The 26919-nt window shown below is 36.8% G+C and overlaps 1 long non-coding RNA gene across 1 annotated transcript in view; it reads right to left on the minus strand.

Moving 5' to 3' along the window:
• Window positions 1–15778: 15778 nt before the first annotated feature.
• The window catches only part of LOC139355622 (uncharacterized), a 59623-nt gene continuing 48482 nt past the window's right edge, over window positions 15779–26919 (minus strand). The window contains exon 4 of the long non-coding RNA XR_011606400.1: window positions 15779–15914. This is a non-coding gene — a long non-coding RNA (uncharacterized lncRNA). The remainder of the gene's footprint in view (window positions 15915–26919) is intronic.

Here is a 26919-nt window from a genome sequence, read left to right on the forward strand (position 1 = left end):
ATTCTTTGCTGATACTAATGTGAAGGTATGGAGCCAGCAGTGTGGAGACAACAGAGGTCATTTTTAGTTGCTATCTCTAGTGTCTCAGGACTGCATCATTGCTTACCCGACATGACTCAGCCACGGTATTGCCACTGACTCATGGAGCTCCTAGTAGAGGAGAATTAGTGTCACCAGTCGACTGGAAAACCAATCCACATGAAGCCAGGAAGAGAAATGAGGCTGCTGTTGCTGAATCCATAGCTGTCCTTAATGATGCAGGCTAGGAAAGACAGCCCATTCTGGGGGAGATAAGTCAATTTTGCCATGTCTGCTATTATCATAGTGACTATTGTCTTTCTGTTTTATATTTATTTACCTAAATTGTTTTGGAAAGACTCAGAGGTATAGAGACATGCCTACTTTTTGAAAAAATCATCACACTGTCATGGAGGCAGTCCGGGCTATGGGGATCTTATTTGTTGGTGTCTTGGGCAAGTTGCTTGACCTCTGATCATTGTTTGCTTATTCTTATATCGCCCCTATATTTCAGACTCACTCTGTGTCAGGCATTTGTTTATCTTTTTAGCAAACTCAGAAGGAAAAGACCATTGCCCTTGTTTTACAGGTGATGAAACTGTATGTTTTGCAAGGACACAGTGCTAGTAAGTAATGAATGTGAAATTTTAACTGTTTCGATCTCTTCTCAGAGCCAGTGCTCTCTAACTACTCTCCTAAACTTCCTCTCATCTGTAAAATATGGATGATAATAACACCTGTCTTACAGAGTTGTTGTACAGATTAAATAATAGAACTGTGAAATGTGTAGTACTTCATTACGCATTAGGCAATCAATAAATGGTTGATAGTGTTACTAAAAATAATGAAGAAAAATCTTCACTAAAGCATCCGTAGCAGTGAAGTCCTTGCTAGAACATAACCTTTGTCCCTTCAGTGTAAATCAGTGTGATGTTACCAGCACTTACAGCAGATGGTAAGGAACACAATACAAAGGAATGAATCTCTAGTAGTGAAATGTCAGATACTATAACATCTGGATGGAAAACAAGCTTTTGTACATGTTTGAATCATCTTGCTAACTACCATATCATTTCATGTTGATCTTAGCTTCCTTTTCCTTTAGTAAGATTGCCCTAATAAAAACAAAACTATTGAGTTCCAAGGTAAGTGGAGGCTATACTGATCTGAGGGAGGCTGGGGTTCCAGAATAAGTTTGTGAAACACTAATTTGGGATAACAAAATACAGTTCCTGATAGCTGTTGTAAATTTTATGTAAACAAATGCAATTAACAAGAGAGAAAAACAGGAGAAGGCAGTTTCTAGGTTTTTAACAAAATAGCAGCTACAGGGTAAGTATTGTTCTAGAAAAGTCCTGGTCAGGACACCTAAAGCAGAATAAAAAGGACTGTGGTTTGGCCATAAAGATTACTTGTGTTTAGACATTTATAAAGCCAACAAAACAGAAATAAAGATATGTTGCTTATAATGAGAAGGGACATCAATCTATGGCTTTGTGTAAGAAAGACTAACCATATTAGACTGTGACCTTGAAAATAGGGAGAGTATCTTATTCACCTTTTTTTGCCTAGAACATAGCTCCATCCCTGTCAGTTACAAAATGAACAACTAAGTAATTGTAAGGAAAACTATAGAGTGGAAATAATAAAGATAAAATCCATCATCAATCTATTAAAAAACAGATACAAGCGTCTATAAAGTTTAGCTTCTGATTATTGACCATTTCGTTTATTACTGCATGACACACAACAAAGCTAAATTCATTTTTCACCGAATTGGGATAAAGCCACATTTGGGATGATCTAATTTAATATACAACCTATGTCATAGCATAAATAATTTGATGTATGAGTGGGGCCAAGGGCACCACAAAAATACATGCAGACTTTTTAAAATTTGTATTATTTAAGAGATGGGGTCTCACTTTGCTGCCCAGGCTGGAGTGCAGTGGTGCAATCATAGCTCACTGCAGCCTCAAATTCCTAGGGTCAAGGGATCCTCCTGCTGCAGCTTCCTGAGAAGCTAGCACTATAAGCATGTGCCACCATACCTGGCTAATTTAAAAACAAAATCTTTTGTAGAGACAGAGTCACCATGTTGCCCAGGCTGGTCTAGAACTCTTGGCCTCAAGTGATCCTCTTGCCTTGACCTCCCAAAGTTCTGGGATTATAAGTGTGAGCAACTGCACCTGGCCAGACGTTGTATACAGCAGCAGATATTAGATATTATGGCAAGTCTGTGTGACTACAATTTGAATTCAGACATAGTGGACACTAGAAAACAACAAGGGTTCCAAAAATATGTGCCCAAATAGAAATAATGAAAGCAGACTTTCCAAACAGTAGGCAGCGATGTGCAGTTAACCTGCTTCCCATGTGAATAATTCTATGTAGCATGCTCCAGAGTATCAGGATTTATTCACCTGTCCCCCAGACATTAGAACTAAAAATATGGCACATAAACTCTTATTTCAAAGCCAGAAATTTTAAAGACCAGAATTAATTACTATACTTGTAGAAAATTATTATAACACTGATGTTATTTTTTAAAATTAAACTTTTGTTGAAGGTATGAATGAATAATAATGGGGTTGTTTATGAAGAGGAGAGAATGAAAAAGCTCAGCTTAGCAAGATGAATGCTTCTCTGTCTTGATGGGCTAAAGCCTTGAAGATTGCTATTGGGAAACTTGACCCAGTTGGCTGCCAAAGGACTACACATCAGGCTGCAGATCATCAAACAGATTCTGAGCAGTATTCCCTGGGGCATCCCCTAGTGCAGAAAGCAATAAAAATCAAGGAGGACAGATGCCCTTTGTGTTTTGTGTCTGGTCAACAGTGGGATATCTAAAGGCAGATGAGTATCTTGGATGGAAGCAATCACAAGATTGAATTCCAAATCTTAGACAGGAGAAAGTTAAAGAAAGCAGTTGCATTTTTCCAGGTTCACAGCATGAATAGGAAGAATTTGATTGCAGTGAAGTTCAAGAAACAAAGGGGTTTAGGAAAGTTGGTTAGTGTATGTAAATACCATCTCTTAGGACTAGGTACAAGAGATTCCAGAGTATAGAATGTAAAGGAGCATAACAACACCAAATGGCTTTTGTTGTTGTGGAGACAGGGTCTTGCTGTGTTGCCCATGCTGGATGGAGTACAGTGGTATGATCATAGCTTACTGCAGCCTTGACCTTTTGGACTCAAGTGATCCTCCTACCTCAGCCTCCCAAGTAGCTGGACCACAGGCATGCACCACCATGCTGGCTAATTTTTACATTTGTGTAGAGATGGGGTCTCACTGTTGTTGCCCAGAATGGTCTTGAACTCCTGGGCTCAAGTGATCCTCCCACTTTGGCCTCCCAAAGTGTTGAGATTGTAGGTGTAAGCCACTGTTCCTAGTGGCTTCTTTCATTCTATTACTAGCCCTAGCAGATAGGAACTTTTATTTTACTCATGCGTAAGTGTTGGGACTGAGGTTCAAAGAAGCTAGAAAACTTGTCTAGGGTCACATGGTTAGAAGGGGCTGGACTCCGTCAGTACTCTTAATTGCTTAATAGTACTTACCTCAAAGATTATGAGGTTTAAAGTGTTGGCAATGTAGGAAAAAATCCAGCAAATGTTAGTTCTTTACAATAAACAAGAGCTCAATGGTTAGGCAGTTAATTGGTGTCTCATTTGTAAACCCTGGCTTTTTGAGTAGTTTTCTTTTGACATTTTCTAATAGCATATGAGAGAGTTCATGAGTCAATATTTATAAACTGATAATTTTGTTGTGATAAGTTTTGATGTAGATTAATCAAATTCATTTTTTGATAATCTAATATGTACCTAGTGGGTATTCAGATTCATAGATTTCGTGAAAAAACTAATATTTGTTTTACATTAAGAATATAACATAGATGAGATTACAAATGTGAGCAGGAAAAAGGAAAAAATAATTTTTTTCTGAGTATCTTACATTCATTGGATGAGACTTGGTATAAATGGCCTGATGTATGTATGTGAAAGAATAGAGGACTTTTAAAGGACCAATTCTATGCTTTATGCAGAGAGAGGAACTTTATTTATAACGTATAATTTAATAAAGATGTATTTTTCTTTGGAAGTAACTATGATCCTCCTTTACTCTAGAAATAAGAAAACTGAGGCTAGGAAAAATTATGTGACCTCACATACCAGGGTTTGAATTCTATTGTAAAACATCTCTTTCACTATATCACACAGCCTACTTTGTAAACTACTTAAAGCAAAAAAAGATAAGAGGCCAGTCAGGGTTCATTGCATGAAACAGAAACCACTCTAGGTACTTTAAGCAGATAGGGATTTAATTCAGGGATTTTGAAGCTTGCAAATTTATTGGAAGGGCCAAAGGAGCAAATTCTAGGATGAGCTTCCTAGATGATTCTCAGAAATATGCAGAGGTGATACCTTTGGGCCACCATTAGACCTATGTCAGAGCAAGAACTACATCCAATGCTTCTCCAACTATCTGAGAAATCTGGAGAATGGACAATTAAAATTGTCCTCCAGGGAAGTTAAATCAGGAATCTACTATTACTACTATTGCTTCGGGATGTCCAGGAAGCTGGAGAGTGATAATGTAAAGTTTCTGCAGGGAAGTTCCATGTTTCCATGACTGTGCTAGCCAGCAGCAACAGCCAAGAATCATAGGAAGATGGTCTTTGCCTCAATTCTCTCTTCCACATATTACCTGAGCATATTAACAGAGTAGAACCTGATTTGCACATAATACCCTAGTTGCAAGGGAGTCTGGGAAATATAAATTTTAGATTTCCAGCTTCTCAACTAGAAAGAGGAGAAAATGGAGGTTGAGTAAGCCATTCCAGAAAAGATAATATTATTATTATTGGTTAAAAATGTAATAATTATTGCCATCTGAATATTCTAACTCAGGGCACCAAAAAATGAAAAGCTGATACACTTTACAATGGTTACTCATCTTTCAGTCTTTTTGCTACTCTTGGTGTCTGTAGGACACTCCTAACTGAGTAGGACCTTTGCTTTAGACACAGCTGTTGTTTTTTATCAGTGTGGTAAGCAGTTTATGTCTAACAGCAGTTTTCTGGTCCACTGACTGTACTGAAATGCAGCACTTTACCAACCATGAACTCTGACATATTTATATCAGGTTTTTAATCTGAAAACATGCAAAAAGAGTCTTCTAAATATAATTTATTATCAGAACAACTCTCACGTAGGTGTTGAACAGCATATAAAATTTATATATGGGCCTTGGATTTTGTCCTCCTTCAAGAGACATAGTGACATCAGTAGGTGAACTGAAGGTGTTGAAATCCCAATTGCTTTGAAGGGACATCAAGCCTTATGAATTTGCATTAGTACTAAAAACAGCAGGGTAATAGTATAATTAACATGTATAAGATTCCATTTTTAAATACAAAGCAAAACCTAGGATGAACTTTACAAAGGACCTTTCGATAAGCCCTCTGTTATGTCACAGCTAACAATGTCAATAGCCTTAGCTATTGTAGATGAAGATCGTATTTCTGCAAGTTTGTGGGCTTTTCCTGAATTCCCAATATATACTTTATTATGTCTGATCTTTTATTCCTTAACTCTGTCAATTATGTACTATTTAATGCCACTGTTTTAATTTTTTTCCCCAAAGTATTCAGTTCCTAAAATTGAATAGGAACTTCACATGCCTACATTTAGTCTGAAGTGTTTATATGCTTTAATTAGAGTAGAAATATTTCCTAGCTTTCAAAGTACTTCTATGCAGACCATAATCCAAAGCAAAGGGGAAAATGCTACTATTTAAATGACTGCTCTGTTCTAAAAGTACTCAAGAAAATTTAACTTTCAGCTGAGTACTAGACTAAACAGTAACAGAAATTTCTTGGTAGTAAAAGATGATTCAATATTTTGCACTCAGTGATTTGAAGTGTGCTTCAGTTTTTATTTTAATTTTTTCTTGTGAATATTTCATCAGTAAGATTGTCAAAATAAGTTTCTAGGAACTTAGCTGTTAATCAGTGAAAAGAGACGAAATACTTAAGGATAAAATTGATCACATTACACAATTACATTACAGATAAGTGCATATAACAGAGAGTGGACTTATTACATGGCTAAGGGCTTCTGAACACTAGCAGTGGCTCAGTTGTAGAATATTTTTGTGAGTGTACGCTGGGGTAGTGTGGGCCTAAATATACATGAATGTTTGTGCTCTAGGGGATTGTCAGTCTCAGTCAATGCATCTGGGAGAGCTATGTTTCTGAATCTTTCTTGGTCTATCATGTATCATATATGAATGTACATTAGTCAAAGGATTTGAGTATGATAGAATATTACTTTGTGTTTATGTGTCTATGTCAAAGAGCATGCAAACTGGTATGTTTACATTTGGATGAAGCTATAATCTTATTTATTTCTGTTGTATTATTGTTTCTAAAACATTTGATTACCAGTATTGATTACCAGTGTCCTACTTTGTTTTCTGCCATCCTGGTCACTCACCATCACCAAGATGGAACTCTAATGGTATCTCTCATGTCATTGCTGTTTCTAAAGCCACAGACTCAGGATCAGGAATCAGGAATCAGAAGACAATATTAATGATAACTTCATCCTCAAGCACAATGGACAAAGCTATAGATGTACCTAATGCTTCAGCAAAAATGTACAGTTATGATGTCATTGCTATTTTATGTTTTTATCCACTATCTTACAAGTTGATTTTAGCCTGCAATAAGCAAAATAATTCCGCTCTGCATAGTTCTCCCGTATCTACTCTTTTAGTAGATTTGAAACTTATGAAAACACCTTGCAATTTCTAATCTTTTCTCTTTATCTTAGGAATAAATGAGAAGAAAACCAGAGTAAGTTGCATATCATCTTAGCTGAGCGAAAAGGGGCTGCAGATCTTGGATTGGAAGATGAAGCAGTTATCATTAAGGGTTAAAAGAGGAATCATGAAAAATAATAAACAGACAAATTCTGGCTATGTTTACTTGAAGACATCAATGAAGATTTCAGTCATTAATTTGTGATACTGATATATTTTGAAGCACAACTGGTCACAGCAGTGGCAAATGATTCCATGAATAACATAGTAAGGGAGTTTCAGTCAAGGTGGGAGGTGCTGATTTCTGCAGATATATAAGACAAAATGGTATAAAACTTAAAAATAATGTAAAAAATTATTCAGTGGCTTTAAAGAGTCTTAAAGACAGACTTCCCCCAAGAAGTTCATGGACATTAAAGTCAATTTCAGCAGCAACACAATGCCCAGAGAATTTATAAAAACAAGAGCAAGGGGGTTGCCTTCCAGAAACATATAAATTCTTTGGTCTGTAACTTGGTTTTCTGGAAATCAGCCCTAGAGACTCTTCAACAAAGGTATATTTTAACTTTAGGCCTTGGAGCTGCTCTTACTTGCTTCCTTGGGCATCCATAGCTGGCTTTTCTCCCAGATATGTCTATGGACTCCATTCCAGCCAGGTCTTATTATGCAGCGCATGATAGTTGAGGCACAGTGAATTGGGAGCCATGCGATTCTTAGAAGATACGTAGGAGAGAACAGCAAAATTTGAGCGTAGGCTAATAAAACTTGGTCTTACCAACAGCAAATTGTTCAGCATATTTGCCAAAGATTCACTGTGTTTGAAAAATGCATCCTTTCCTTACCCACATCCATATAATATCTCATTCCCTTCTAGCTTCATCTCTGGCTCCAGGTTTGATATCACCTGTGGAATATTGCCTGCTCTCCTCCTTTAGATTCTTGACCTAACTACTCCCCAGAATTACTGTGATAGCTTTCTCCCTTAAATTGGCACCAATTTCTTCATGCTACTTCATTTTGCTGACTAAGACTCTCATGGATAAGGGAGAAGTCTGCCATCATGAGATAAATATTTATTGAGTGTCAATCTGCAGACTAAGTCTGAGACTCGGTTGTTCCTGTTTTTGATTGATTCTTTCAGTCAGCCTTCAGTCCAGAAAATGGAAGTCCCCTATATATTCCAAGAATGGAGGGTCTAGTAGGAAATTTGAGATTTATAGAATCATTGACGGACTGGAGAAAAAAGGCAAGAAAGTCACCATTAGGACACCACCGAAGCAGTGGTTCTTCAAGCTCACTTGGAAGCCACTGTAAATCTCAGGCTTCTCTGGAACTCTTCTGCAACTGTCCTGATAAGCAGCATTTAAGTGAGAGGTTTGCAAAGGGCCACTTTAAAGCTGCAGTGAATCTCATGTCTGCTCATGGATGTGGCTGCATCTGCCTCTGGGGAATTATGATCTTTCCTTGGCACTTGTGGTCATCTTGTAAAAATGAGATGATCCTCCACCCCAAATTTGATTTGAATATCAAGACTAATGATATCCATACAGGTATCAAGAAAGTATAAAAAGGTTTGCTACATAATGAGACTTTGTGGAGAGAGCAGGGCATGCTTCCAAGCAGGTCCAAAAACTTGCTTGAAGGGGGATAGAGCCTGTTTGGCTTTTATTGTGGTTAGGAGGTAGAGTTGTCATGATTTTTGCACATCCATAGGCTAGAGCTTGCACAGTTTAAACTTCCCACTGGCACAAAGGAAGCTGTTACCAGGCTTTCTCAGCTTTCCCAGATGCGGTACAGAAGGCAGAAGGGGAGTCGTGGGGTTTGAAAAACTGTCAGTAGTCAAATGTCAAAATTGGAGTTAACTCTTCGCTATTACACTATCTTGGAACTATGTAGGGAACGGGATTTGGAGATCTTTAAAGGGGGTGGTGGTGATGCTGAGTTAAATAGCCACACATCTCATAAACTGAGCATGGTCTCAGACTTCTTTATCCCATGGTACTCAGGCCAACAAGGTGCCACTGTGGATGTGAGCATTATTTTCTAAAAATAAAACAGTCCCTTTTGAAGTTAAAATAATATCCATTTTAAAAACCAAGATGAAGACCAGAAAAACCCTTTAAAATATGTAAGGAGAAAAAAAGAAAACAGTAAGTGACATAAGCCTTAAATCATAGTAAATCATCAACTAAATGTAGCTAGAAAGTTTCCCCTGCCAGAGAAGAGGATTGGTACTTGAAAATTACACACACACACACACACACACACACACACACACACACACACACACAGTTGTCTTCTTTAGATAGTTCACACTATTAAACACAGGACTACACTTTCTCAAAATTTCTCAAAGACAAATGGTGTGTATAATATGATGAATATGGATATTCACCTCCAGCATACACATGAACTGGAAATTTCAGCTTAATTAGGAAAAACATCTTTAAAAATTGGAATCATGCATATGGTAACTGTTTAGTTTTAGTGAGAGTTGCTTGACAGTAGGGAATTCAGTTCATGAAATACTGTGGTTTAACTCTGAGAGGGCAGAATATTACAGAAGCTTAGATTGTTTAGAAGTAGGTCACCTTAGTGATTAATATCAAGGACTCCATGAAATCCCTGATTATACAAGAATTACCAATGGATGCCAGTTTGATGTGACAAGCATGGGGTTAGGTATTGGGGATAAAAGCTAAATAAAATATGTTTTTTTTTCTAAGAACCTCATAGTCTATTGAAATCATTTTTAGTATTAAAGGATTCTAAGGATTCAAGGAACAAAAGTCTGCAGTTAAAACCAATGCTTAGCCTACTAAATAGCAACTTCTGCAAAACATAGCCTACCATTACCTAACATTTCAAAATAAAAATACAAATCTGTGAAAAACAAGTCCCCAGCCTCAATGTTTTTTGTTTTGTTTTGTTTTGTTTTTTTAACATATTATCTAAAATAAAAGAAAGATTAGCCAGGCAAGGACAAATTCTAATTTGATCTTGAATGTTTTCCATAAAAGATAGATGATAACTGACAGTATTGTCCAGCATTCTTAAGGCAACACTGATTTCCATTTGAAACAGAGAAAACAGTGACTTGCTGCTTGTTGAAGTCAGGCACCTCTGAGAGATGCTTTATTGTGTATTCCGAGGCACATCTTTCCAGGTAATGAGGTGTAAGAGTGACTGATAAGCACCGAGAATGTGGAAGAGAACAAAATAATAAAACAAGCAGGTTCACTTTTAGTCACAATTGCATATGGTAAATAAGCAAAAATCTTCTACTAAAAATGTTGAGTATTGAGAGTTGGAAAACTTTTAAGGTTGCTTTTTTTTTTTTTTTTTTTTTTTTTTGAGGCGGAGTCTCGCTGTGTCTCCCAGGCTGGAGTGCAGTGGCACCATCTCGGCTCACTGCAAACTCCGCCTCCCGGGTTCCCGCCATTCTCCCGCCTCAGCCTCCCAAGTAGCTGAGACTACAGGCGCCCGCCACCACGCCCGGCTAGTTTTTTGTATTTTTAGTAGAGACGGGGTTTCACCATGTTAGCCAGGATAGTCTCGATCTCCTGACCTCGTGATCCACCCGCCTCGGCCTCCCAGAGTGCTGGGATTACAGGCTTGAGCCACCGCGCCCGGCCTTAAGGTTGCTTTTTAAAGCCAACAGTCTAGAATTGGAAATGAATTTAATTCTTTAATAATCCTGCCCTAAGTAGTGAAGAACTTTTAAATGTGTCATGAGATATAAATGCATAAACTTTATAGTTTAGTGCACAACTGCTAATTTTTGTAGGTGAACTTGAAAAAATATTTTAGTATGTTTTCTTTTTCAGCTGGTGATGGGCCCAGCACTGATGATTTTAGCTAATGTTTTTAGGGAGAGATGTGTGTATGGGAGGGGGAAAGTTATTGTTTATTTTAATTGGGTGGTACTATATTTTGTAAACTTCCAGTTTTCATTTCACTTGGTCCACACAGGAATCTTACAAGGTAGAAAGAACAAATGTTTTTACACCAATTTCACAAGAAAAAGCAGATTTGAGGAGGTAAATTAATTTTCCAAGGTCTTTTTCGTTCGTTTGTTTTGAGATGGAGTCTTTCTCTGTCGCCCAGGCTGGAGTGCAGTGGCGCGATCTCGGCTCACTGCAAGCTCCTCCTCCCGGGTTCACGCCATTCTCCTGCCTCAGCCTCCCGAGTAGCTGGGACTACAGGCGCCCACCACCACGCCCGGCTAATTTTTTGTATTTTTAGTAGAGACAGGGTTTCACCATGTTAGCCAGGATGATCTCAATCTCCTGATCTCGTGATCCTCCCTCCTCGGCCTCCCAAAGTGCTGGGATTACAGGCATGAGCCACCGCGCCGGGCCAATTTTCTAAGGTCTTGTATCTGGCTAGCGACAGTCAAAAGAGAAGCCAAATCTACTTTCTCCCAGTCTAGATCTTTCTACTATGAAGTACTGTCTTCTTATAAGTGGTACCCTGCTAGAGCTTTTGATTTTGATGTTCTGAATTCACATTTTTGACATTTTTGATTTTGTATATAATAGTATTTGTTTTTTTTCCCCCATTTGATGACAATTTCTGATACCCATCCAAAAGATTTAGACTGGGGGATGAAGCACTATATATATATATATAATACTATATATATATATAATATATATTATATATATATTATATATATATATTCTAGACTATCTTAAATGTCACATTAAGGTTTTAGTATTTAAGGTATTAGTTAAACTTTTTAATAGGCTTTTTCAAAGAGATGTTTTAGGTTCGCAGCAAAGAAGTTATCTTTTTTACTCAAGGCTTGTATATTTATTCTTGTGTTACTGGAAGGCAAATAATTTCATAAAAATGGTTTGAGGGATAAAAACTTGCAATTAAATATTCAAATACGGGCCTTAATTTGGATACATGTTATTTTCTACTAAAATGATTTCATATTGATTAAAATTAAAAATATTTAACTCTTAATTGGAACATGTGATTAATTTCAATACTGATTTTTTAAAAAGATTGTAGATAAGAATATTATGATAGCCTTAATTTGACCTCATGGGTGCTGTTTTACCTATTGGTCATGGTTTGTCATTTACTAAGTAAAAAGAGAAAGTTTGAGATTATGGAAAGAGTAGAAGACTGAGTTTAAGTTTTCAGCACTACTGTTTACTAATTGTGTGAATTTGTCGTTCCTTCTCCCCATAATCTCAGTACCCTTAATCTTCACATCTATGGTTCTTCATTGTTCAGGACTCAGCTGAAGTATTACCTTTCCCAAGAGATCTTTCATGACAATAACCACCCCTGTCCTATGTAAGTAGTACATACTTTCACACATCACCCTGTTTTACTGTGTTTATTGCAGTTGTCATTGTGTGAAATGATCTTGTTTCAACATTATTATATTTTGCCAAATAGAGCACTATCCAACAGCGAGATGACAGTGTTGAAGTTTACTTAATGTTTCAGCAATGCATTGCATCATTTTAACTACTTGGATATCTTAAGTCCTCCAGGGCTACTTCCTGTCCTTAACAGTGAACTGTATTATGACATCATGCAGAGCCCATGGTGCTAGCAGTAGCCCTGCTGGTAATGCTTGCTTATGCTTGCCGAATTGGGGGTCAGCCTGTCCTGTGTTTGTGTTTTATTTATTATCTTCTGCATGTAGCTAGGGGATAAATGTGTGACCTTACTCCACTGTAAGAGAATATAAACTGATGCTGTGTAGTACAAAACGTCTCATTCAGGATATAGTTTTTCTGGTATCAAGCTGAAATGTAGATGCTTTGTTTTATGGAGATTAATTTAAAATTTATTTGTCAGAAATATTCAGAAGTGACCTTTAGAGCTGAAAGGAACTCAAGTATTTCAGAGGGATAAAGTTGAGGATATTATTTTCTCCTTCCACAATTCAGAAAGTGGGTAAAATAACACAAAATTTATTTGTCCTCCAAGTCCTGATTTTCACATGTTAAGAGTTAACTTATCTCAAGGCCTTTTTTGAATGACATGCTTGCAGATGTTTTTCACATTTTTTTCTTCATTTTGCAAGCTCAGCAGCTGTACACTTGCAAGCTAAGCCTTGTTCCCTGAATATGCCAAATGGCTGCAGAGGTAGAATCAGCTCTAGCTAATCTAACCTCCAGTAGGAATCATTTTGGGGAACTTGACACCTAATGCTGTTCTGGTGGTGGTCAGTTCATGTCCAAGACATCCGTGTGACTCCCATTTTCCTATCACACTCTCTGGACACAATGGGCCACATTTCCTATCTCCCCTTTCTCCAATTTCCTTCTCAGGACTCCTTTGAGGACTGGGCATGCTCTCAAAAGGAAGTTTGGCAAAACCAGATGTGAACCTTGTAAAATGAATGGGTGGTCTCTGGAGTGATCAGTTTACAGTTTCAAGCTCCTCTGAATTAAGAGCCAAAGCAAATCTTATGAAACAGAGAAGGAAAAATTACTTCATATTTTCCATCTCAGTTCTAGTTCATTTCATAATCATCAGCAAAAACAATCTACCTCACAAAGATAAAAGTCTGCATTTCCCCCAAATGTTATCTTTATCAAAGAAATTAGAAAAAAATGTGAGGCATGCATCATAGGAGAAGTGACTGAGGAATTAAAATGATGACTAGAGTTAATATTGCTAACAAATAAAAATACTGTTAAAACTTTAGATTTCAAATAGATAATATTGTTTGCAATAAATTACATGTAAAGTTGCGATAAATACTTACCTTTGTTGCCTAGTGCACTTCACCTTTCAATGCTTAACAAAAATGTTACTTGTTATATGAAGGTTTCCACCATCCTCAGGCAGAATTAATTACTCCCTCATCTGTATTTGTAGCACTACTTCAAACCTCTATTACTGCATTTATCACTGTAATATCTTTATTTTGTTGGTTTGTTCATTCATGAATGTATTAAATGGAGCAGAATGGTTAAGAGGATGAACTCTGGAGCTAGACTGCCTGGATTGTAGTCTTAGTCCCGATTCCTTCCTTCCTTCCTTCCTTCCTTCCTTCCTTCCTTCCTTCCTTCCTTCCTTCCTTCCTTCCTTCCTTCCTCCCTCTCTCCCTCCCTTCCTCCCTTCCTCATTCCCTTCCTCCCTCCCTCCTTTCCTTCCTTCCTTCCTTACTCCCTCCCTTCCTCCCTTCCTTCCTTTCTTCCTTCTTCCCCCTCCCTCCCTCCCTCCCTTCCTTTCTCCCTCCCTCCCTTCATCTCTTCCTCCCTCTCTCTCTTCATCTCTTCCTCCCTCATTCTTTCCTCTATTCCTCCCTCTCTTCCTTCCCCTCTTCCTCCCTCCCTCCCTTCGTTATTTCCTTACCTGTTAAAATAAATTTTATATTATATATAGCATACAACATAATCTAGTGGGATACAAATAGATAGTAAAATAGTTACTATAGTGAAGCAAATTAGCATCTCCATCATCTCACATAGTTACCCATTTGTGTGTGTGTGTGTGGCAAGAGTAGTTGAAATCTACTCGTTTTGCAAAAATTCCTGAATACAATATTATTAATAATCATCCTATTATACATTAGATCTTGATGTTATTCATTGTACATGTCTGCTACTTTGTATCCTTTGTCCTACATCTTTCAATTTCTGCTTCCTCCCAATACTGGCAACCTGGCAATACTGTTTTATTATCCGTTTCTGCATACTTGACCTAAATTTTTTAAAAAAAATTCCACATGTAAGTGAGATCATACAATTTTTATTTTTTATTCCTGGCTTATTTCACTTAACATAATGCCCTCTAGTTTCATCCATGTTGTGGCAAGTGGCAGGATCTCCTTCTTTTTAAAGGGTGAATTATATTCCATTATACACACACACACACACACACACACACACATATGTGTATTTGTTAATCACAGTTTTTTATCTATTCATCCACTGAAATACACTTAGGCCATTTTTATATGTGGCTATTGTGAATAACACTGCAATGAATATGGGAGTGTAGCTATCTTTAATGAAGGGTGATTTCATTTTCTTTGAATATACACTCAAATGAGGGATTGCTGGGTCAGAAGGTAGTTCTATTTTTAATTTCTTTAGGAACCTCCCTACTGTTTCCCAGAATGACTACAACAGTTTACATTCACCAACAGTGTTCAAGAAATCCCTTTTCTCCACACCCTTGCCAACACTTGTTATCTCTTGGTCTTTTTGATAATGTTGGCTCTACCACTTTCCAGCTGTGTGACTTTGTGCAAGCTCTTTCATGTATCTGTGTCTGAGTTTTCTCATATGAAAAATGGGAAGGACAATAGTAACTACCTCCTAGAGTATCATGAAGAATATGTGAGTTAATGTCCATAATGGACTTAGTGCCTGGTGCTGAGTATGAATTATTTAACAAATACTTATAGAATGTTTGTATATGCCAGAATCTACACCAGGGTCTGATTCCACAGATATGGGAAAGCATGTATTTTCATGGGATATGTATACTGATGACCCAGACATTCAACAATTCAAAAGCAGTGATAGGTTCTATTAATTCATTCTACACATATTTATTAAGCACCCATTTTAAAATGCCTGGCACTGTTCTACATGCTAAGAACACAGAGTGAACAAGACAAAAGTCCCTCATTGAACTCCTGTTCTGGTGCATGCAAGGGCTGTATGGACTTATGAACACAATGTTGTGGGAAGACAGATGGACCTCTAAACTAGCCTGGGGTGGGGTTAAGGATAAACGAAAGCTTCTGAGATGAAAAGATGCTCAAACCGAATTTTAAAACACACTTAATATGTAGCCAGGCAAAGAGGTAGAGGGGCTGGGGTTAGGCACAGGAACAGCAAGGTCATAGATATTTATTTCCTTATGCAAAAGCACCTGTCCTGTGAAGCTGTATATTCCGTGTGTACAGATGGAATGACACTGCTTTTCTGCTTAGAGAATCCCACAGAGATTGTGTCGACAATTTCTGGTAGTGGAACTTTTCCTTTGATATTCCATGCTGTAGATCAGCTTCTTCTCAAGGAACTTATGTTCTATCTTTACATCTTTATTGCATTTCATGTGATATAGCCTCGTTGCAACTGTGGAGATTTGGTGGAAATATCACAGAAGTTAGGTTCAGATGATTTGGATGCAAGCCTCAACTCTTTTACTTACTGGCTGGCTGGCTGGCTGGCTCTGTACAAACTCCTTTACTTCTTTGAGCTTCAGGTTATCTATACATTGGGGCTGTTTATACTGAGTCATACCTAACAGAATTGTGGTAAGACTCAAATAAAAAAGTTGTAAAAAGTGCTTTTTTTTTTTTTTTGAGACAGAGTCTTGCTCTGTCACCCAGGCTGGAGTGCAGTGGCATGATCTCGGCTCACTGCAAGCTCTGCCTCCTGGGTTCACACCATTCTCCCGCCTCAGCCTCTCGAGTAGCTGGGACGACAGGCACCCGCCACCACGTCCAGCTAATTTTTGTATTTTTTTTTTTTTTTTTTTTTAGTAGAGAAGGGATTTTACCATGTTGGCCAGGATAGGATGGTCTTGATCTCCTGACCCCGTGATCCTCCCGCCTTGGCCTCCCAAAGTGCTGGGATTACAGGCATGAGCCACTACGCCCGGCCAAAAAGTGCTTTTTGTGCTGCAAATGCTATAGAGTGCTACTGTTAATTACATTCCTGAAGTACACATTATTTTCAGCAATTGACAAAAAGCTCAGTGAGAAAATATGGCAAAAACAGCAATTAATTTTGCTCCAAGCTAATAGTGTAAGGGTATCTTTATTGACAATTGATGCTTCACAATTAGAATTAATAGGCATTTAACAACAGCTTGAGTATGAATCATGCTCTTTCTATATAATATTTCAATTGTATATATTTGGATTACATGTATTTTAATTGCATAATCTCAGTATTATCTCTGAACGAGGAGAGTAACATGCTCAATGTTGTATAATGAGTAGGTAGGAGAAACAGGTTTGAAACTGAAGTTTATTTGACTTCCTATCATGGATTTTCTTTCTGTAATATAATACTGCCTCTTCAGAAGCCTTGCAGAATGTACTTATCCTGAGGAATCTTGATTATGTAAACCCTCTGTTCTTTGTTGTTATGCAATGTAATCCTTAAAAGGTGGGCTTCACAGTCCTTCAATCTTAGAGTTCTTTATTTGGTTTTCTAAAAACTGTGAAGGGACTGGGTGGGGAAGAATAAGTAGATGAGAATAACACTTAAAAAGAAAAACCATTCTCTCTTTATCTGTTTCCCTTACACACAAGAAGTCCTATGCCTCATATCCCAAATTCTCTGAGAAATTCCACCCCTCCCTAACTTTATAAGCCTAGTTTCCCTCTGCCTCTCCTCATTTTTGCTCAGTTTCATATTGCAAAGCCTGAAAGAGTTGATCCCTGGAGAAAAGGGGTGGGGAGCAAAATACATCCATCAAATGGGTCATTCCAGAAATCTTTTTAGTTAGCTGAATAAAAAGAAAATCTGGATATACTCATACATTAATTTTATTCTTATAAAAAATTATACTGTTGTGGCATTTCTTAATTTCATTTTAATGGAATGACCTGAGTAACAGAATAATGGGTAAAATTTCAGCCACATCCTTGAGTATGTAGGCAGAATGCCTGTGTTCCTTTCTGAGAATGATAGGTAGGTCTGAGTTCACCTGAAACAAATGTTTTCTAAATTCTCCTGACTCTCTGGCAAGATCTCACTGGCTTCATGTCATGGCTGTTATTTATATTTGAAGTCATGCTTTCGTGTAGTGATATAATCTCCCTGACTAGACCTTTACTGTGACAATTGTACATATTTAATTTAGTTTACTAAGAAAGACAGATTGGTTAGGCTGATTAACTCCACATATATATTAATTTGATTAATGCTTATCAAGATGACCCACAATATATCTTTTAAAGAAATCCCTGTGTGGAAGCAAGTTGTTTACTCTAAATGGTAATCGATGTTGTCTTTTTATATTGCTGATTACATTTATGAAATTTAAATGTGCAAACAATAAAAAGTGGCATTCGAAATAAGTGTATTTTCTATTACCTTTCAATCTACTAAATTTTGTAAGTTTTGGTGAAGCCAAAGCATTAAGAAACTTAGTGGCATGTGTTATGGATACAGCAGTGTTGACAATAATATACTTCCATACAGACTATCTTATCATGCCTCTTTGTGTCAGAATTTTGCTCTACTTCACATTCCATTCTATTTCCATATATTAGTATCTTCTCTATTTTAGATACAGTGTTAGTTGCTATAAGGATGAAAAAAAATGTGTTCCTGTCCTTGATAACTTCAAATCTTAGACAGACAGACTGTATATACCTTGGACTATAGTTCAGTGTGACCTGTCTAACAATATATATATAGGAACAGCTTGCATAAATAAAAATGCAGGAGCCTGGTAAGTAGAGGTAGGTGAATTAAGGACTTGAGAAGGATTTCTGAGAAAGTTCACAAAACTAGGCTTCAGTAACAGTGACCACCATGTTAATGTTCTTATTATACCTGGACTTGCTGGTGCTAGGTTTCCAAATTGATTTTTTTTTGGCAGAAACCTGGAGATTCTCTAATTATATTTGGCAGTCAGGCTATTAATTATAAGAAAATGTTATTGTATTGTTTTAGGCACTGTCTCAATTAAAGCAGCACACTCTTCCTTATAAAGCACTGGAAGACACTCAACAGAAACTTAATAAACACATGTTTCCATTATACAGCACTTGATCTCAAGAGTGCTAACTACCATAACCATTATAACAAATCTGTTAGAAAATTGAATAATCTTAAAATGCTTGTCCACCCTTAATTACTTAGTGTTTTGCTTTCTGAAAGTATTAACTCCTGAAATATTGCAATATACTTTGTTATGTTTTCTAAATTCAAGTGTCATGCCAATAGATGAACTTAATAAATAGCCAACAATAACATTACAAAGCATAAGGCATTGACTGTTTTGGAAATCAACTTAGATACAAACCATGGGATAAAATCCCATTTTACTCAAAGAGAAGTAATTTCATCTAAATTATATTTGTGAAAAATTAATTTCTTTAATGAAATATTTTAAAAGTTATTTCTGATATACAGAGAAGGCAAACTCTGTTAAAGATATTTGAAATATTCAAAGAGTGTAAGAGAAACGAAAATAGGAAGTGACTAATGATTAAAATGTATTAAGAAATAAGCCTATATAATCTAAAATTCAGCCATTGATATGGAATCTTAAATCTTCAAACAATTACCTGACACATTGAGCTTGGCAAAATCTACATGCCTTCACAAGTCAATAAAATACTACACTGAAGACTGAAAAAAAGTCTTTGTAATATTTCTGTTGTCGCTAACATAAATAAATTTACCAGATTGTCTTTAAGTTTTTTTTCTATTATCTAGTCCATTAAAATCTATGCTCATATTTTGAAAATTTGTACCTTTTATGGTCAGCACAAAGCAGGTAACCCAATTTCAATTTTTCAATACTAAACTTGTGGAGAGAAGCTTCACAATTTTAGGACAGGTATATTAAAAAATACTGAATTGAGTGAATTTTGACAACAATCTGAGCAATTCAGGCCACAGAGAGGATGTAGGCTGTCTGTACATGACAGTAAACAAAACCCTTGGAATGATATGAGTGGGTTGTTTGGAGGAGGACAATGTCAAGACTTGAAAAAGTTCATAATTTTCAACTTTGTTTCAAAGGAATGATTTAAAGGGAAGCACTTGGCTGACTGTCAGTGAATCTGGTTTCCATGACACTTTGTTTTCAATATCCCATCTATATCTGCATGCCTCTTTGGACACACCAAGCAGAAGAGGAAGATAATTATGGAATGAAATATACAGAGTCATTTGAAACCATCTTGTAGAAATGCTTCTATGTTATAAATACAAAAAGCATAGGGAAATCTTTTAGAGAATAAGGTATTTAGACAGTAAGCTTCAACTTTTTAATAGAAAGAATGACAGTGGTTCAAGTAATGGAATTTTATTTTCAATGTGGGTTATTATAGTCTAGCTAAGTGTAACAATCTAAGTGATAGATCAAGTTTTCATGACATTGGTTCTGCTTTACAAAGTTTGTGATCCCCAATGGGAATAGATGAAATCAAACCTTAAATATAAAAAATAAAAGAAATGCATAACATGATATAGAAATCTATGGCATTTCATTAACTGTACCTTCAGCATTTGGATTAAAAGTTGAAATAAAGATGATCATGATCATAATGATGCTGCTGTTTTTATAATGGGGAGGAGGTAAGAGGAGGATAAGTATCAGTTGTTCTTGAAAGGAATGCTATTTACTGAATTAAAAGTTTGATTGTGTTTTGAAAGTTCAATGTTGTATTCCTAGGTATTTTATTCTTTTGGTGGCAATTTTGAATGGAATTACCTTTCTAATTTGGCTCTTTGGTTTGACTGTTGTTGGTATATAGAAATGCTAGTGATTTTTCACAGATTTCATATCCTGCAATTTTGCTGAAGTTGTATATCAGCTGGAGGAGCTTTTGGGCCGAGATTATTGGGTTTTCTAGATATAGAATCATGTTGCCTACCAACAGAGATAGTTTGACTTCCTTGCTTCCTATTTGGATGCCTTTATTTCTTTCTTTTGCCCAATTGCTCTGGCTAGGACTTCCAATACTATGTTTAATAAAAGTGATGAGAGAGTGCATACTTTTCTTGTGCTGGTTTTCAAGTGGAACGCTTCCAGCTTTTGCCCATTTAGCATAATGTTGGCTATGGCTTGTCATAAATGTCTCTTATTATTTTGAGGTATGTTCTTCAATACATAGTTCAAAGTTTTGTCAAAAGCCTTCTCTGCGTCTATTGAGATAATCACGTGGTTTTTGTCTTTAGTTCTGTTTATGTGATGTATTACATTTATTGATTTGCATATGTTGAACCCACCTTGCATCCCAGGGATGAAGCCTACTTGATCTTGGTGGATTAGCTTTTCAGTGCGCTGATGGATTCAGTTTCTGAATAATTTGCTGAAGATTTTTGCATCGATGTTCATCAAGGATATTGGCCTGAAGTTTCCTTGTTTCTTATGTCTCCACCAGGTTTTGGTATCAAGATGATGCTGACCTCATAGAATGAGTTGAAGAGGAGTCCTTCCTCCTCACTTTCTTGGAATAGTTTCTGTAGGAATGGAACTAGCTCTTCTTTGTACATCTGGTAGAATTCGGCTGTGACTCCATCAGGTGCTGGGCTCTTTTTTTTTGGTAGGTAGGCTATTTATTACTGATTCAATTTTGGAGCCCATCACTGGTCTGTTCAGGGAATCAGTTTCTTCCTGACTCAGTCTTGGGAGGGTGTGTGTGTCCAGGAATTTATCAATCTCTTCTAGATTTTCTAGTTTGTGTGCATAGAGGTGTTTATAGCAGTTTCTGATGGTTGTTTTTATATCTGTTGTGTCATAGTAAAATTCCCTTCATCATTTTTAATTGTGTTTATTTGGATCTTCTCTTTTTTCTTTTTTGTTAGCCTAGCTAGTGGCATATCTATTTTATTAATTTTTTAAAAAAACAATTCCTGGATTCGTTGAGATCTCTAGAATGAGAATTACAAAACACTGCTGAAAGAAATCAGAGCAGACACAAACAAATGAAAAAAACATCTCGTGCTCATGGATAGGAAGAAACAATATTATTAAAATGGCTATACTGCCCAAAGTAACTTACAGATTCAGTGTTATTCCTATCAAACTACCAACAACATTCTTCACAGAACTAGAAAAAACTATTTTAAAATTCATATGGAACTAAAAAAGAGTCTTAATAGCCAAGGCAATCCTAAACAAAAAGAAAAAGCTGGAGGCATCATGTTACCTGACTTTAAACTATGCTACAAGGCTACAGTAGCAAAAACAGCATGTTTCTGGTACAAAAACAGCATGTTTCTGGTACAAAAACAGGTGCATAGACCAACGGAACAGAATAAAGAGCCCAGAAATAATGCCGCACGTCTCCAACCATCTAATCTTCGACAAAGCTGACGAAAACAAGCAATGGGGGAAATGACTCCTTATTCAATAAATGGTGCTTGGATAACTGGCTAGCCATATGCAGAAGATTGAAGTTGGACACTTTCCTTACACCATACACATAAATCAACTCAAGACAGATTAAAGACTTAAATATACATCCCAAAACTATAAAAAACCTGCCAAACAACCTAGGCAATACCATCCTGGATGTAGGAATAGAAAAATATTTAATGACAAAGACACCAAAAGCAATCACAACGAAAGCAAAAATTGACAAGTGGAATCTAATTAAACTTAAGAACTGCACAGCAAAAGACACTATCAACAGAGTAAACAGACAACCTACAGAATGGGAGAAAGTATTTGCAAACTATGCATCTGAAAAGGTCTAATATCTAGCATCTATAAGGAACTTAAATTTACAAGAGAAAAGCAAACAATCCCATTAAAAAGTGGGTAAAGGACATGAACAGACACTTCTCAAAAGAAGACATACATGTGGTCAACAAGCATTTGAAAAAGAGCTCAGAATCACTGATCGTAAGAGAAATGCAAATCAAAACCACGATGAGATACCATCTCATACCAGTCTGAATGGCCATTACTAAAAAGCCAAAAAACAACAGATGCTGATGAGGTTGTAGAGAAAAGGGAACACTTACACACTGTTGGTGGGAGTAGACATTTGTCTGACTATTGTGAAAAGCAGTATGGTGATTCCTCAAAAAGCTAAAAGCAGAACTACCAGTTGACTCAACAATTCTATTACTGGGTATATACCCAGAGGAATATAAATTGACCATATAGTGTTTCTACCATAAAGACACATGCATGTGAATGTTCATTGCAGCACTATTCACAATAGCAAAGACATGGAATTAACCTAAATGCCTATTGATGACAGATTGGATAAAGAAAATGTGGCACATATACACCATGAAATACTATGCAGCCATAAAAAAGAACAAGATATCTGTGGACGGAACATGAATGGAGCTGACAAAACAAAAAAACAACAAAGAAAGTTAGCAAACTAACACAGGAACAGAAAACCAAATACTGCATGTTCTCACTTATAGATGGGAACTAAAGGATAAGAACTTATAAACACAAAGAAGGAAACAACAGACACTGGAGTCTACTTGAGTGGGAGGGTGGGAGGAGAGAGGGGAACAGAAAAGCTATTTGGTACTGGGCTTAATACCTTGGGTGATGAAATAATAAGTACAACAAACCCTTGTGACACCTGTTTGCCTATGCAACAAACCACGTGTACCCCAAAACCTAAAATAAAGTTTTTTTTAAAAAAGTTAAATGTCATCTTTTGATTTTAGATTTTTATTTCTGATTATTTCAACTATCTTTCTTGTGAATTTCAGTACCCCTACACATAAAATGAGATTTCTGTGTATTTTGTTGTTAGGGACTTAGTTAAGTTTGTAATACGTCCTGAGTACCGTGGAGTCAAAAGACACAATGTAAACATAAAATGTTGTTTGTATTTACTATTGCTTTATTCCTCTCAGACACCATTTCTGTCATTGATGTGTGTCATTGTTTCATTTTGAGAAACTTATCTCTTTTTTTCCATATTCTTAAATGTGGGGAAGTAGCTTTCCCCAGTGTTGTGGCTGCCATTTTTACAAAACAAATCATTGTAAAATCTGATCTTAAATCAATTTTATATTTTGTTAACAAATTCTGTAGGTCAGGAATTTGGATAGGTCACAACGGGGACAGCATGTCTCTGCTCCATGATGTCTGGTCACTTCTAAAAAGACTCAAAGGCCAGGAGAGGGACTCAATTGCTAAGGGTTGAAGTCCTGTTCACTCCTTTGTTTGGTAGTGGGGCTGGAAGAATTTGGATTAGGACTCCCTATAGAAGCGCCTGTCCATGTGGCATCCTTGTAGAATGGTGGCTATAGAGTAGTTGGATTTCTTACTGGGTAACCCAAGGCTCAGAGTGCAAGTGTTCAGGCAAACAAGATTGAGGCTGCATTGCTCTTGCTGACCCATGTTTGGAAATCACACAGTCCCTTTTGCTGAATTTTGTTGGTAACAGGGAAGACAGGGAAGACACAAGTCTGCTCAGGTTCAAAGGGGAAAGGACATAGATTTCCCCTTTGAGGAGGGATATCAAAAAATGAGCCACTATATTTTTTTAAAAAACCACTACAATTAAATTTTTGTTTTTATGGCATATAATATTAAAAAACTGTTTAATCAAGGGCAAAAAAACCAATAACAACAACAAAACTGACAAAAACCAAAATTAACAAAATGCATATTTAACAATTTGTGTATAGTTACTTTTTTTGGCTTGATATTTGTTTTATTTTATAAAACAAATTTTTATTTATATTTATTTTAAAAATATTGATGCATGAGAAAAATAAAGATTTTAGTTTAAACATTTATATACATGTTAATATAAGGAGAAAGATCACTTGTTTCCTATTTGTTTTGGTTTAATACTACATTTGATTACACATGAAAGGGGGTGAGGCATGGTGGCTCATGCCTGTAATCCCAGCACCTGGGGAGGCCGAGGCAGGTGGATCATTTGAGGTCAGGAGTTCTAGACGAGCCTGGTCAGCATGATGAAACCCCATCTTTACTAAAAATACAAAATTAGCCAGGCGTGGTGGTGGGCGCCTGTAATCCCAGTTACTCAGGAGGCTGAGGCAGGAGAATTGTTTGGACCTGGGAGGTGGAGGTTGCAGTGAGCCGAGATTGTGCCAATGCACTCCAGCCTGGGTGACAGAGTGAGACTCCATCTCAGAAAAAAAAAAGAAAAGAAAAGTAAAAAGAAAAAGAAACCTGTTTACAGTGAGTTAAGCAAACAGCAGTTTCATTTTTCTGATACAGCAAGAAGCCATTTAAGAAAATCATCAACTTTCTAGGATCCATTTCCTTATTACTCTGCTGTCTTTGGCATGTGGCCTGAGTCCTTATGTGCAAAGGATGGCACTGCATTCAAATTCCAGGTAAGAAGTAAAAGGAGAGAATGAAAGTTAAAAGTTGCTCCCAACACTTTGATTAAAGCAATTATTTTGGTAAGACTCATTTAATTAACTTCAGCTTTTAGTTCATTGGCTAGAATTGAGTCAGATGCTCACCTCTAGCTACTTGGGAGACCGACAGATGGATATTTTTAACCTAGCACATGTATATCTCATATAAAATCAATGCTAAAAAAGAAGAAGGTGAGAATGGATGGTGAGTAATCCCTAGCACTGTCTGCCACTTGGTGAAGGGAATGAAATATGGTAGAGGGACCAGAAGAGTTAGGACGGGAATAGGAAAAGGTGGGGAGGAAGTGTTATGAAAGGCTTAAAAAAGAGATGGGTTAAAAGCGTGAAGTATCAGGTGATAAGGCCATTATTCTTAGGTGGAAGAAAAGATGGGAGATGTGTGACTGATCAAAAGACATATTAAACACAATTATTTGGGTTTTATTTATTGATTCAATAATTTCTCCTTTGAGGATGTGTATGTAGTATTTTTAAGAAATAGTATAGAGATATAATAGTTCTTGGCACACTGACTTGAATCATGAATGACCTTGAACACTTTGGAATCGAATTTCTAAATTTTTTTGAACATGAAATTTTCCTCACTAGAACAGTTCATATTTTCATGTGTGGTATGGGCTTTATCAATAATATAACGTGATTTTATTTCTATGTTTTGACTTATCATAGTTTCTACTGCCTGAGTCCAACTAAACTTCAGCAAAAACATTCAAGCCAAGTGCCATGAACCAGTAAATACAACACTCTAACACAGTTAATGAAAATTAGAATTACGTAAACGAGGTTTCCGCCAGACATTTAGAAATCATGATTCCTCAGGCATTGAATATAGAGTATCTCTGTCAGCCTTTTACTATAAGACAAAATGTTGTTTACAAATAACATGTACCCTTTCTCTTACATTCTCTTGCATTCCCATATCTTCCATTTAGTCTACTGAAACAAGTCAAACACGAAATTCAGATAACTCCAAAAGAGAAGGCTAAGAGTTTCTGATAATACTTTTAGTAATGGAATACTTTGAAGATGGAGATATTTGGATAGATAAATGGTTCTTAGAAAAGCCTTTTGGAGCTTGGTATGAACATGGCTCATCATTTGGCTAATGGGTTAATTCTCATACTCTAAGGTCTGATTGCCACCATATTTTTGGGGCCACATTTGACTGAATGATTTACTTTATCTTTCCATTTGTCCTCTGTCACTGAAGAGATACTTAATTATAGCTTTAATGTGACTCCATTTCCCTCACAGTTTTATGTGACTCCTTTGATCTGATCAGCATGCATTATCCCGCTAGTGATTGAATTTGGCAATTTATAGTGCAGTTAATTAAAATGAGTAAAAATTATCACAGCACATATCAAGCAATTTTGTGAACCACTTATTTAAAAAGTTTAGTTAAATGTTCCTTTTAAATATTGGTCCAGTATTGACGTTTGAGAATTCACCAAATCCTATAAAAGCTCATGAATGAATATCTTCTTATTTGAAGTCAAAACAGAGAAGCACATTTCAAAGATGCTTTTATCATGTTGTTTGTAAATGTGAACTCTAAGAGGAGAAGCCCTTGTTCCTGGAAATACTTATATTGCTGTAATAAGAATTGGACTCCAAGCTATCTGAAATAACTCCTCTTGTGTTAACGTTCTGGAAGTGAATTTTTTAAAACTAGCTATTGTCGGCCGGACGCGGTGGCTCATGCCTGTAATCCCAGCACTCTGGGAGGCCGAGGCGGGCAGATCACGAGGTCAGGAGATCCAGACCATCCTGGCTAACACGGAGAAACCCCGTCTCTACTGAAAATACAAAAAATTGGCAGGGCGTGGTGGCAGGCGCCTGTAGTCTCAGCTACTCAGGAGGCTGAGGCAGGAGAATGGCGTGAACCCGGGAGGCGGAGCTTGCAGTGAGCTGAGATCGCGATCGTGCCATTGCACTCCAGCCTGGGCGACAGAGCGAGACTGTGTCTCAAACAAACAAAGAAAAAACTAGCTTTTGTCGCTCTGAACGTTCATGTATTCCAATAGCAATATCCCCATCT

Source organism: Macaca nemestrina, chromosome 8 (assembly GCF_043159975.1).
Source record: "Macaca nemestrina isolate mMacNem1 chromosome 8, mMacNem.hap1, whole genome shotgun sequence".
Taxonomy (NCBI): Eukaryota; Metazoa; Chordata; class Mammalia; order Primates; family Cercopithecidae; genus Macaca; species Macaca nemestrina.